Source organism: Corvus brachyrhynchos, unplaced genomic scaffold, assembly GCF_000691975.1.
Source record: "Corvus brachyrhynchos isolate BGI_N302 unplaced genomic scaffold, ASM69197v1 scaffold17, whole genome shotgun sequence".
In the NCBI taxonomy this organism is placed as follows: domain Eukaryota; kingdom Metazoa; phylum Chordata; class Aves; order Passeriformes; family Corvidae; genus Corvus; species Corvus brachyrhynchos.
Genome location: NW_008240046.1, coordinates 3,792,319 through 3,806,785, shown reverse-complemented (window position 1 = coordinate 3,806,785; position 14,467 = coordinate 3,792,319). Strand labels below are relative to the sequence as shown.

The 14,467-nt window shown below is 42.3% G+C and overlaps 1 protein-coding gene across 6 annotated transcripts in view; it reads left to right on the top strand.

The window, feature by feature from the left end:
- APBB2 (amyloid beta precursor protein binding family B member 2) overlaps positions 1-14,467 on the top strand; it is a 171,661-nt gene that overhangs the window by 16,201 nt on the left and 140,993 nt on the right. For 5 of the 6 annotated variants that reach the window (XM_017744427.1, XM_017744431.1, XM_017744429.1 and 2 more), the window contains exon 2: positions 755-827. The exons of the other annotated variant lie outside the window; for it this stretch is intronic. The gene's annotated coding sequence lies outside the window, so the exon portion shown is untranslated. The remainder of the gene's footprint in view (positions 1-754; positions 828-14,467) is intronic. 6 annotated transcript variants of the gene reach the window in all.

The window sequence follows — 14,467 nt, the reverse complement described above, 5'->3', positions numbered from 1 at the left end:
GGCAGCCTAAGCTGTCACAGGCTTTGAATAGCATGTGCTTGGGAGCATTTTTCCTTTGCCTTGTCAGGACAGCTACATTTTACAATGGTCATTATGCTCCTGGCAGGGTTTGCAAACACATCCAGTTGTGTTTGGCCCGACTCCCGTTGCTGCGGTGTTTTGTTTTTCCAGAGTGCCTTTAGCTACAGTTCAACACCTTTTCTCAATCTGGCTTTACCACGGCATGGAAACAAGAAAGGCTTGCATAGAAAATCACTGTCTAGACCCTGACTGATGTTACTTATGTGTTTCATCATCCCCTTCTCCCAGCATGGGTCTTTTTTGGCCACCGAGGTTTTTTTTTGAAAGCCCACCAGCTCAATGGAACACGAGAGGCAGCGCTGTAATGGAGAAGTTTTCCCTGGTGCTGAGAGGACTTCTTTTCTGAAGTTACCTAATGCCCTGAAATATGTGCAGTTAGAAGTTCAGCCGAAGTTGTGATACATCAGTACATTTCAATGAAAACCACAAAGTGTTCATGGCTAAGGATACCTTTCATGAACTTCCTGTTCAGCTCTTTAAAACCATTAATATTGAGGTATTCTGTTCCAATTCCTTTCTCATTGTAAAAGTTCTTTTTTTAAGAAACGTTTTTTATGCCTTGAAAGCTGCACTCTTAATTTTAAATGAACTTAAGAGTTCTTTTAAGACAGGTTGAAAGAAAAGGCAAAAATTCATTTTGGTTTTAATTTTTTTCTATTCCATTTCTTTCCAGACTCCCTGCACTTCCGAAGATTTAAGGCAGAGAAGCTGGAGGAGGTTGTAAAGTGAAGGTTTGGGGATTAGATGTGAGTACAGCCATCCCATCTGCAGGGATACAAGAAAGGTGCTGCTGTTAGCTCTTCCAAAAGCTAGTTGTTGAATCCAGGAGAAATCTCTTGAAAACCTTCAAAGACCCATTCAGACTAAATGTTGTGTGTAATTTTAGATTCATGCTCTTTTTCAAGAGCTTCAAGCCCACATCACTGAGCGCAGGCGAAAAGAGTATGTGGAGAAGTCAAAGGAAGAGTATGTGGAGAAGTCAAAGGAAGAATAACATGCATCTCACTGCAGCCAGCTGCACTCTGACTTGGTGTTACCTCTTACTGTTATGAAAAACAGCGTGTGGCATCCTTGGTTGTAAAAGCTGGTTGTGGAGGAGGGCTGCATCTTGCTTGGTGTTTCTAGATGAGGATGTGCATGTTGAATGATTAAAAGAACAATTTGGGAAAGATGTTGCTTATGTGACTTCAGTGTTGTGCAGTGTTGGGGTAGTTGTGGTTTATGTGTCTCTGATGTGAGGGTGGTAATGGCCTTCTTAACTCAAGTAGAAGCTGTATACCTCAGTACTTCAGAGCTTCTTTTGACAGTTAAGATAAAAGATACACACTGTGGTTAATGAAGGAATAGTGATGATAGGAAAAAAGCACTATCAGACACTGTTTTAACAGCTGTGGTTTCTATGATAAAGACAAATCCCTTCACATAAAACAAACTGCAGTTTAGGAATTAAGTCTGTTTTGAATATAAATTTATATTTAAATTCTGAGAGGAAGTTTTCTTCTGTCTCCCTGAAGCTCTGCAAAATCCCTTGAGGGAGAAGGGAGGGAGTGCTTAGAAAGCCATTTTTGATATTAAATTGCTTCTGAAAAGGTAGGCTCATCAAACCCTGAATTTGGGGTTTGGAAGTTAGTGTTCACAGGGTGGGAAAACCTTTATTGAAGAGCAGCTGATTCCAGAGGTCAGCTGACCTGAAGTACCCTTTGTGCCCTGACATCAGTCCCTGTCCCCATTCCCCTGCTGAAGGAGGGACTGGTGGGATCCTGCCTCCCCAGCTGGGGGCTGACTGCTCTGTGCTGCCACTGGCACTGCTGCAGCCCCTCTGTGGAGTTCCCTGGCCAGTGTACTGTGAAGCTGAACAAATTCCAGTGCTAGCCAAGCCTGTAATCAGTTAGGTACAAGGTGAAAAGAAGAAGGAAGAGAACCAAAAAGTGATAGCTGGGTGTGAAATATCACCAGGCCTTCATTAATGGATATATGATTCACAGCTACTCAGCATCTTCGTGTGTGTGTGCAAGGTGGGCAAGGCTTCCATCACAAGTGCTGCAAAGGCTAACTTGGTTGTATCCCTACCTCTAAACATTCTTGGCACATTTGTGGGCGTCCTCTGCTTCTAAAATAATGGTTTCTGTGTCTCTGCTCTATCTGGTGCAGATGTTTACCTCCCCCTTGCCCCCAAGAGCCTCTAGTGTAAATGTTTAGTCTAAACCTGATTTATTCAGGTCCTTTAACTTGGTACTTCTGTGGCATGAACAATTTTATACAGTGTTCTGAGAAGTTGTGAACTCCTGTCACAGTTTGTACTCAGCACACTTTTTTTTGAAGAAGATGATAAATGTGAAGAGCGTGAATTAGAGTTCAGAAACTCTCCTCCTGCTGTGTTCAGTATGAGACGGGAAACCAAAATCTGAAGGGAAAAGCTGTTGTTATGGCAGCAAAAAAATTTTTTAATTTAGACTTGCTATTCAGATGTCGCTTTCATGTTTCCTATTTCAATCTTGAAAGAAATCTGTGTATTATGTAATGAAATAAATGACTTTTTAATAAGCATATAACTAGTATCTCCCAAAACTCTGTAATTTAGGCACTTATGTGAATAATAGTACATGATATATAATAGTATGTTGCCTTCTATTTTCCAAACTCTATTAGAAAGGGTAATGATGCACAAATGTATAACTTCATTAGGTTTTTATATGTAGTACTTTGCAGCCCACTTTATGCAGATATCTTTATTTGTATTGCAGTGCAATTGAATCATTGGCATAATCTTCTGAGCAGTTAGGCTGCCCAATTATGATTGCAGTGAGTCTGCAGAGATTAATGAAAACAACAACTTCTCTAGGTTTTAGTTTTCTTTCCATTGAACAAAGTATGCTGGAAGGAACAGTTGGGGAAAAATAATCTGGTTTTTACTTACTGGGTTAGTATATGGCATGTGTCTGAATGGAAGCATTGGCTCTTAGCATCTGCAGAAGACAGCTGCCTCATGGCTGGGGCCCTCCTTTGAGAGGCTGAGCTCTGACATCTTCATGCCAGGGTGTTTGTTAGTGGTTCCAGTTCCCTCCACTTTACCTGCAGAGTTGCTGTGTAAGGGGGACTTTCACTCCAGTGTAATGGAGAGAGTAAACTTCCACACTGTTTCTGGAGAGGACTAACAAGGCTCCTCAGGAGTGTGTTTGGCCTGGGATCCATGAGCATCTTGTGTCCTTGCAGTGGGTGGGATTGCAGGAAAGTTAAAATGTTCTCATTTTGAGTGCCTTTTTCCCCCGTTATTCCCCACCTTTTCTTTTTTTTCTTTTGCTTTCCCTCCTTCTAGTGTGTTGCCCACAGTGAAATATTGTATGCAGTGATGTATAATTTGCCACAGAAGTCACATATGTTTTCCCATTGGTGTCCTGCTTGTGTTTGCATCACTTTGCTTTTTGCAGAAACATCCTTTCATTATAGCTGAAGCATAGATTTTGTGCTCAGGCTGTATATCAGACTTCCTTATATTTCTTTCTTTGTTTCAGGCTGTGTAAAAGTCCAGACACCCAAATGACATCCTGAAAATACCAAAAAGCCTCTGGCTATTCTGGAAGAATTTAAATTGAATTCCTATTTTCATCTGGAGACCACTAATCATAGGCTTATGTGATGAGCAACTCCATTGTATGTTTGAGTACAGATAGCTGTTGGGAACTGGCCTCTTGATACATGCACTGCTCCCTTCAAGGCTTTATTTTGCTTTGATCTCAAGTGGTCACCTTCGATATACATGTGAAGCTTATAGATCTGGACAAGCCATCTTTTTCTGCAAGCTGTTACCTGAAGTGAAGTGATTGGTCTCCCAGAGAGTAAAACCTTCCAGAGCCCAAAGATGAATGTAGAGCAGAGCAGCAAGCAGTGAAATGTGTCTTTTATGACTGGAGTCGATGAGTTTGGAGGGGGAATAGTGGAGGATTTTCAGTTGCATCTCCTTCGGTGATGGCAGTCATATCTTCCAACGAGGCAGACTTGTTAAGTGTTGGTATTTCCCTTGTCTGTGGGGACAGGTAGGAAAAAAGGAAGGAAATTACAAGCTGCATGTCTGTTAGTATTTTACAGTGATTATATGTGTGCAGCTCCATCATTGGCATGGCACTCCTGTAGCTCCATTACTGAATATTCCATCCATCACTGGGATTTATTAAAACACAGTTTGGTGGATAGTTGGGTGGTAACTGTTGAGCTTTTGCCCAAACACGGAGAGGCTTTCCTCATGTTTAAGGACTTAATCTCGTGATACTGGTACCAGGAGAGTGAGAGAATCTGGCCCTCATCTTCTGTTTGGGTAGAGATGGTGTCTGGGTCTTCAGTAGGTGGAGAAAGTGAGTGGTCTTGTACAGATTAGAATGGGTTACTTTTCCTGGGACCATGTCTTGGGCCAAAGGGACTTTCAAAAGGAGACTCTGAGGAGAAGATAAAATTTGGATGAGCTGGAAGAGGTTACCCACTGGAGGAGCTAACATCCTGGAAAAGCAATGACTGGGACAACACTACAGGTTGCTTTCCTAGAATAGAAATGAAGATAGTGTAACAAATCTCGATGGTCTCCAAGAACCACTTAATTAACTCTGAACACCAAAAAAATGTAATCACAGGTTTTTTTGCTTACAGAATGGCAGAAAAAGGCATAAAACTTACCTTTTTCAGCTGGAAAGAAATTCTTCTGGACTTGTTTTGAGGGCAGCAAGATACCTTAATCTTAGGGACATTGATTTATTTAAGCTTCAAGCTAGGACATTTTTTCTCCGAAAAAATAGATCTTTGCTCATGCTAAATATATGCTTCCTGAGGTGAATGGGTTGAAAAGTCTTTAGTAGCACAGGCAGTACTGAGAAAATCATTAAGAAATGTATATGTTCCCAGATGCTGAGCATGCAATTTCTGAAACAATTTAAACTTTGCACGATTTATGGAGGGTGTTCTGTTGTTTGTATTATGTGTGGAGCAATGAGGAAGAGGGCAGCTCTGTGGCTGGGATAGATGTCTGACAAATCTCCAGATGGAAAATGCACCGAAGTGTCATTTTAGTCAATATTCTAGAACTATGGAAGAGGTAGGTCTAAGATCAGAAAACATTCAAAGGAGAGCTACTTTTCCTTCTGGAGAGGTAGCCAGCTCTGCAGAAGTTAAGCATTTCTCTGAGTGGCCCTTGCGTACTGTTCGTGTGGAGCTGTCCTTCCTGCTTGCTTGAGGATCAGTGTCCAGGGCCTTATGGCTTTCTGTAGAGTTGTCTTTGTGTACCTCGGATCTTTTTGTCTCTTGGCACTGTTTGGTTGGTTCTCTCTTGTTTTCCCAAGCAGGTGTGCTTTGCATGGGTGGTAGCCAGGAAAGGCAGAGAGGAGATTATAGGGCAAGTAGAATCATGGAGTCATTGGATGTTTTGGATTGGATTGGAAGGGATCTTTAGAGACCATCTGGTCCAAGAACCCCACTGCTGTGGGCAGGGACATCTTATTGTGTGCTAGACCAGACCTCCATCCAACCAGACCTTGAATATTTATTTACAGGGATGGGGTATCCACAACTTCTCTGGGCAATCTGTTCCAGTGCCTCACCACTCTCATAATAAAAATCTTTTGCTTATGTCCAGTCTAAATCTACCCTTTCTCAGTTCAAAATCTGTTCCAGTTTCAGCAGGTACTGCTGCTCCTCTCTAGGACTCCTTTTGTCTGGTACCAGAGCCAGACCCACTGTGGAATGAGCTCTATCTATGCCAGACAGATAGAGTGGTGCTGTTTGAGACTGGGCAAGATTGTCAGGGTGGATCAGACCCTGTGTCCCTCTACTTTCAATACCTTGTCTATGAGGTGTCACTGTTGTATGTTTCCAGAGAAAAAAGTAGAAGAATCTCTGGGTTTTATGGGGTAATCTCTCCCACTGTTGATTTATCATGGTAATGGTTAGAGATAGACCTGTGCCTTTAAGGTTGTTGATAAATGAATCTTAGTAATAAACTTGGCACAGATGGAGCAATTCTCCTGATCCTCACATAAAATGTTCCATACTTGACTTCCATGACCTCCTGCTGGAATTAGTTTTTGTATTTATATACTCACACGCTCTTTTGTATACGCAAGCAGAAACTGCCAGGCTTCCTTTTCCAAATGGTTTTCTGTCTTATCATGCTTGGGTGTATTTCAGCAGATTTGGATTGTTCAGGAACACCGTGTATTTTGAGGGTTTTTCCATTCCCAGAGCCAGAGTTTCTGAAAGAGGTAACCTTGTCTGGTTTAGCAGCACCTTTTGGAGTGACTAGCACAGCATGTTACAATAAAGGAATCTGCACTAGTGTCCTCTAGAAGACATTAATTAGGCTGACATTGCTCTTCATCTTAGTTCTGTTTATGCAAAGCTATGGAATTTGAGGTTGTGCTTTTTAAACCATGGCTGCATCTTGAACCTTTTGCTGAGCTGTTTCAAGTCCATTTCTAGATGTTATAATTAATGGTTTAGTTAAAAATACTGTGAGGTTTTATAGCTAGCTTAAAAGCTTGTATTTAGGGCACATTTTTTAATACTCAAATCCATTGGTGTTTTATTTCTTGTCCTTTCATGTCACTTATTTCTCTCTGCAGACTCCTCATGGTCCTGTCAGATACTGCTTTACATCAGAAACTGTCATCTTCTGAGGGTCCTACCTTTTATCTCTCTCTGCTGCAGCCTTCCTTTCAGTTCTTTGCACTGTGAGATACTTCAAAAGACAAGGATGTGAAAGATAGGTTGCCACTCATCTTTGCTCTTGTGCACACTGAGCCCTTACACTCACCCCTGCAGCTGGTCTCCCAACCAGGGTTTGGTATGTGTGCATCTCACCACTTGCCCGTCATCTGGTTGCCTTGGCAAAGCCATGCTGCCTGGGGTGCTGCATGTGGCAGTCCTTGCTTCCTCCTTGGTCGGGTGGGCAGTGCAAAGCACACTTCATTTAAAATGTGTCAGGATCTACTGACTGAGAAACCTGCTCTTGGACACCAGTGTGCCCTTTGTGGTTGGCCATGTTACTTCGGAGAAGTTCGGGTTTGTGTGGCAGTTACTAGTGGTAGCCACAGAGCAGTCCAGTGCGGGTTCTTTTAGCATTGAATTAATTTTGTAAAACACATCCACATTGATACTACTGTGCATTGTGCACTAGTTCAAAGAATGGAGAGCAGTTGAGGTGGATAAGTTAGTCTACAGCTATTAAGGATTAGGAAGAAAAAAATTATTTTGGCTGAAATTATTTGAAGTGTTTTCTCCTTTTGCCAGTAAATTTCAGTTGCTTTAGAGGCATTAAAAAGCTGGATATTGTCCAGCTGTTCTTGTTCTTTTCCCCCTCCTTATTTAGCTTTATGCCAAGAAACAAATCATCTCTAATGACTCAAGCATGAGAGCTCTATTTTATTTTATTTTTTTAGTCCACATTTTATATACACATGTATATCCTGTTAACTTTTAAATAGCAACTGTTTGGAATTAAAGCTAAGTAGTAATGATGAAACTCTGTGCTTGATTCTGTGGTGTAAACACTTACAGTAGTTCAAACTTGTGGAGAGGGAGTCCCATATGCAGCGAGATGGATGGGCAGCTGGCAGATGCTCTTGGTTGCTCTGAGCTGTGTGAGGAGAGGAGGGGGCTCAGCCCAGGTTTCCAGCTGACTTCCAGTACCTCCCATCCAAAATTGATTGTTATGACTTAACTATCTCTAAGTACATGACTGGAAAAGTGTAAGATTTGAAATACAGCTTTCCAAGTATTTCTGTGTAGTAGCCAAAACTTTTCAGGAGTATTAAAGGGATAGTTCAGTAGTAATTTTTAATGTCCCACAATGTGTTATTTTAACTCAAAATGTGTAGTCACTATCTTGACAAACTGAGGCTGTATCACTTTATTAAATAAAACATCACACCAAATTCCCTGTATGTGGTGAGCTTGATGGTGATTAGAGTTCAATTTGATAACAACACCCATTCATGTGCTGCTTTGATTTTGTTGCACATGAACCTTAATTTTCAGAGATTCATATCTGTTCTCTATTCAAATGTTAAAAGAAATGCTGAGGTAGCTTCCAGCAATAAAACTAAACTGACCAGCTTTCCTGTGAAACTTCCAGAACTTCCTGCTTCTGTTCTGGCTTAAAGTTTATGGTGTTAAAAAAAACACCCTTTCTTCTGTCATTTCCACAGCTGATTTTAGCCAGAATGTGAAAGCAAGGAAGCATTGTAACAGTAATAAATAAACACTTAAAAAATCGTCATGATAACTTTGATTTCTAATGAAAATGGTCAGAGCTTCAGATTTCTGTCCTTGATTTTATAAAAAAAAAAGGTGCCTTTATGCCTGCTTGTAATTCACATATTAAGATCTTGGTGCATACATGTATAGATACATATAGATAGAGAGGGGAAAACAGGAGTGTAGGAAAAACCAAGCAGCTGAATAAAGACAAGTTTTCTGTAAAAATTACATAACTTGAGGAACAACTGGAAGATTGGACCAGATAACAGAGTGTATGTTAGTTTGAGGTAGTGTGTGAGTGCTGCCTTGGTGTTCCTCATGCAAGTTCCTCAAGCAAGATCAGATTGTGTTTGAGCGTTAGTCAGTAATTCTATACGCATAGGTCAAATATTTTCCAGCTCTTACTTGGTTTCTGCGTACAGTGTGCTGATGGTACCCATTATCAGAGAATCATTTAGGTTGGAAGAGGACCTCCAAGATCATTCAGTCCATCTGTTAACTTAGCACTGTCAAGTCCACCACGAAACCCTATTTCTAAGAACCACATCTACATGTCTTTTAAATGCCTCCAGGGACAGTGGTTCCATCACTTCCCTGGGCAGCCTGTTCTAATGCTTGACAACCCTTTCGTGAAGAAATTTGTCCTAATATCCAATATAAATCTGCCTGGCACAACTTGAGGCTGCTCCATCTTGTCAAATGACTTGTTACCTGGGAGAAGAGCCTGGTCCCCACCTATCTGCAACCTCTTTTCAACTTCAGCTCTCTTGTGAAAAAGCTCCCCTGAGCCTCCTTTTCTGCAGATTAAACAGCTGCATCTCCCTCAACTGCTCCATGTGAGACATGTGCTTCAGACTCTTCACCAGCTTTTCTGCTCTTGTCTGGACATGCTCCAGCTCCTCAAAGTTTCTCCTGTAATGAAGGGCCCAAAACTGAATAAAGTACTGGAATTGCGGCCTTGCCAGTGCTGAGGACAGGACAATCACTGCCCTGTTCATGATGTTCCTGGTGTATTTCTACCCACACTGTTTCTGACACAAGCTAGGGTGCCATTGGCCTTCTTGGCCACCTGGGCACATGCTGGCTATGGACCAGCACCACCAGGGCCTTTTCCACTGGGCCACGTTCCAGCCACTCTACCCCCAGCCTGTGGTGCTTCAGGGGGTTGTTGTGACCCAGGTGTCGGACCCAGCATTTGGCCTTGTTGAACCTTGTCCATCTGACCTTGGCCCATTGATCCAGCCTGTTCAGATCCCTCTATGAAAGCCTTTGTGTCCTCCAGCAGATCAACACTCCCTCCCAACTTGTGTCATCTGCAGACTGTCTGTAAATGCACTTCATCTGCTTGTCCAGGTCATCAACAAAGATATTAAACAGAGCTGATCCTCAGCTCTGGGTACCACCACTCATGACTGGCTGCCAGCTGGAGGTAACTCATCACCAGTCTCTGGGGCCAGCCATCCAGCCAGTTTTCTACCTGAGGGACAGTGCACCCATCCAAGCAATGACCAGCCAGTTTCTCCAGGAGAATGCTGTGGAAAATGGTATCAAAGGCTTTACTAACGTCCGGGGAGACAACATCCACTTCCGCCATCTCTCCAAACACACAGTTTACAATCCTGTGGTTGTTTCTACTAAATTGTAGCCAACATGCAGCAAAAACGTGGGAAGGTAAGAAAATGAAACTTGTTTAAACAAGTTTTAACATCAGTGAAGGAATAAGAAAAGGGTTAAAACAATAAAGTGGTCGTTAGTATTTGATATGTAAATGAGTATAATTCCTTAAGTAGGTTTTATTTGTTGAGTTTAACGCTTGGAAGCAAGCTGACTTTGGATGGTGGTGTTTATGGCAAGATACAAATGCAATAATGCTGGGAAATTTGCTGTCTTGTTCAGCCAAGTGTTGTTGGAAGTTTTCTTGTAGTAAATAGTATCATGTCCCCCCCATCTTCCGCACTTGGTTGTTTTAGAAGGATTATCTGCATTGCACATAAATGTGCTGTGACTGTGGAAGAGATCTGAGCTGGTTTCATGCCATCTGGCTCAGGGCCAGAAGCAATGTGCCTGAGCTTGGGCAGCAGCATGCAGCCTTGGCATTTCGGGCTGGTGCCATCTCAGGGATGGACCTTTGTGCTTAGGGTCAGCATTGCTGATGTTTCTAGTGTACTCCTGTACACTTATATTACTCTTGGTTTTACATCTATAAGACTGTATTTAAAAGAAAAGGCTTTATAGGTTAAAGAAAAATAGTTGTAACTTGCAACACCAGTCACTCATCCAGGCATTCTGTCCTTTACATCTTTACTTTGTAATGTGAATAAAGTTTTATGTAAACAACAAAACTTGGACTCTACTATAATGTTTTTTTATAGCACTGTATCTGAAGGTCTTCAAGTCTTACTGTTTTATAAATTGGCTTTGGGTTTCTGTGAGGAAAATAATGCTGATATATTCATCAAATTTAAGGGATTAATATGAGGAGGGAGTTAAATGCTGTGAATAATGTGTTTGAATTGCAGGAACACAAACAGGGTTGAATGAAAGATATTAGGGAACAATCTGTTCTCTGTTACAGTTTTAGAGATCTTCAATGAAAAATAGGACCTTTGTGTTTTTGCACACCCTGAGGAATGCACTCTCTGGTAGGTGGGGTACCTCTGAATGCTTTTAACAGCCTAATCGGTGCATAAACAAAATCACCCCATAGGCTGCTTTCTTAGTGGAAGGACTGTGCTTGTGTGGTATGCATTTCTGGCTAGATTCAAGTAGGGGTTTTTGGAGGCCTTTCACATTTTTTGTGGTAACCCTCTGAACAAAATATTTGGAGAACACACCCCTGTGGTGTTCCTAGGTCTTCTTGTTTGTCAATGATCTGTTTGAAATCTGTGTTTAGAAGAAAAGTACTTGATGCTTTTCAAAGTTTGACATATTTCTATGCTCTGCATATTTAATATAAAGAAAATACTACTGCAATATGCTGTTAAGGTGCTGTTTGACAGTGTAAACTGGTAGTTTTGGTGATGATGCCTTGTAGTGAATTTTCAAGTGTTAGACTGCAGTGTCAGTGGCATGGGTTGCTGTGTAATCCGACTTTTATATTAGAAGCAACTGGATGTGTTAGTGATTTCTGCAGTGAGCAAGCTGTTCTCTGGGATGAATTATCTTGATTAGCTGTCAGACTCTTAACTTTCCAAAAGCCAGATCTTATCTGATGATAGCAAATGATGCCTGACTGTTCAGGTTTGTGCTGAGAAAAAAGGAAGGAAGGCTCCCTGTTCCCCTTTGTGCCTTGGCGGGGGGGCAGGCACCTCAGGCTTGTGCAGTGTGCTGAGCATCTCCTCAGCTCTGTGCTGCATTTCCCAACTTGCCCCTTCCTAGCAATGGGTATGTATTTCTTTCTAGCTAGCTTACAGTGCTGCAGGTATATTGACAGAATTCAAAGAGGTGGAATAGTTATGCTTTAAAAAGACCTCAGACTATGGAAGAATCTAAATTTCTGTAATGCTAATATATAGGTCTAGTAGCTTTATGATGCCTACCATGGGCTTTTCATTTTTTAGTTGCTTTTTTCTTAAAAGTCAGCAGAAATAGAGAGGAACTATTGCTGCCATCACATTCCCCTTTCCTTGGGAAACTCGGAATGGTTATGTATGACCTTAAAATCCAAACCCTGACTGGAGGACAATGTAGCAAAATGTTCTTATATCATTCCTTATATATATCTGTGTTCACACTGGGTTTTGGTTTTTGGTGTGGGCATGTTTGGGGGTGGTGAGGGGATGTTTTAGTCCTAGCCTGGATTTTCTGTTGTTATTTTAATTTCACTTTACTTTCTTCTGTCTTTCCACTTTGCTTATTAACTTACAGAGGCTGAACATTGGATATCTGGGTCAGCCAAACTGTGTAGATGTGCTCCCCTTTCATTGTAGCTGGATACTAGGGATATTTTTCCAGGAAAGTTTTGTGCCCTTAATTATGTAGAGCCACAGGAGCTGCACAGGGATTTTGTAATCCCTGCATCCTAACCAACTGGTTATCAGTGATGTATGAGCTCCATGTTAAAAGGAGTATTGAGTGGTTCACATATCAAGTTGTTGGATTACTTGGTTGAACAGAAGGAACATGAGCTTGATCAAAACAAATTAAAAAGCTAGATAAAACCATCCAAAGTCCTGCCTCCTTATTGCCTTGCTCTTCTGAGCATTTTGTTGTGCACTGGCTGCATTTCCTTCAGTAGCAGCCACTGTGGATTACAGTGGTACCTGCCGGCATGGCAGAATCTCAGGCTGGCCGAGATGACAGCTGGGCCACTCAGTCCATTTTTTCTGGTTTTGTTTTTTTTTCTAATGCATGTTTTATAGTGTTTTCTCTTATGGTGATCTCTTTGTGTGCTTACTTTCTGTGGAGAGGAAGTATCATAGATTTGTGGGGCTTTTTCCTTCATCATCTCTTGTGTTCAAAAGCAAGTGCCCTTGTGTAGGAGTATCACTGCAGTATTGTGAATAGCAGGAGGCTGGCTTGTAATTGAGAACTGAAAGGGAGTGGGTTTTCCCCCCCCTCTGTTTGGAACATGTGTATATGACGGTGAACTGCTAAAGGCACTTTACTGACATGCATGTCTTTCAGTTAGTGAAGGAGATTGTGTGGGTGAAGTCTGGAGCAAGGGCTGAAAGCAGGGAGGTTCCGTCCAGACTGCTGTGTTGCTGCGATGGTGATCTTTCTCCTGCTGTGATGGTGGGAGGCCCAGCAGCCATCTACAGCTGGGTTAAGCTTGCTCTACTTGGACAGAGCAAGACAGTGTTAACGTGGTTGGACCTGCCCAGTGTACCATAGCTCAACAGTGTGCTATTTTGGGTAGGGTCACGAAGAGGGTGATTCACTTATCTGTTAGTGGGAAGAATGCTAATGCTCTGGAGGATTCCTGTCATTCTTGTGATGGAAATTGGTCTGGGCTTTCACAAAACAAAGCATTGATGTTTATAACAAAAAAACAAAGGTGTGAGGTCCCAAGGTGCAGTCCAAACTACTCTTGATTCTTGTCCTTGGGACTGTTCTTGCTGAAGTAGGGTATCAGCTTCTAGAAGCAACTGTGTGTTTTGGATCAAAGTATAGTTAGGCATATGGGTATAAATCTTCCTTTTTTAAAAAAAAATAAAAGCTTCTTGGTGCCTCTTTCAGTTCTTGATCTCCCTGCTACTCCTGCTTTTTCTAAGCTCCAGCAGGGACAGTCTGGGTCTAGTCATCAAACATGGGATGAATAGAGGTGGTCCGATCATGGTGTGTTTTGTGAGGATGAAGTAGCAAAGGTCAGTGAGTCAGGCTGGGAATCACTTGGTAAGTACAAAAAGGAATTAGCTGGATACAGTGACTATCCCTCCCTAGACCTCAGTCAGTGTGCAGCATGGTGAGTACACAGGAGGTGCATTTTTAAGATAGTGTAACCAAGCGGAGGAGTAGTTGAATGCAGGGGAATGCTTCAGAGTGACTTCTGTAGAGAGAATGTGCTAAAGTGTGCCACCTAAATGGTGAGTTGTGGTTCTTTTAAACATGACATTGAGTCACCAGTGTGCCCTGGCAGCCAGGAGGACCAGCTGTGTCCTGCAGTGCATCAGGCACAGCATCGTCAGCTGGGCAAGGGAGGGGATTGTCCCGCTCTGCTCTGCACTGGGGCAGCTGCACCTTGAGTGCTTTGTTGGTTGTCACAGTGTAAGAAGGATATAAAGCTATTACAGAGAGTCCAAAGAAGGGCCATGAAGATGGTGAAGTGTCTAAAGGAGGAGCCATGTGAGGACCAGCTGAGGTCACTTGGTTTGTTTTTGGAGGAGACTGAGGTCTACAGCTTCCTCCTGTGGGGGAGCAGAGGAGCAGGTGCTGAACCCCTTTCTCTGGTGACTAGGAATAGAACCTGAAGGAACATCATGAAGCTGTGCCAGGGGATGTTTAGATGGGATATTAGGAGAAGGTTCTTCACCTAGAGGGTGGTTGAGCATTGGAACTGGCTCCCCAGAGAAGTGGTCACAGCACCAAGCCTGCCGGAGTTCAAGAAATGTTTGGACAATGTTCTCAGGCATGTGGTGTGATTGTTGATGTTGTCCTGTGCAGGACCAGGAGTTGGACTCTGACGATCCTTGTGGGTCTCTTCCAACTC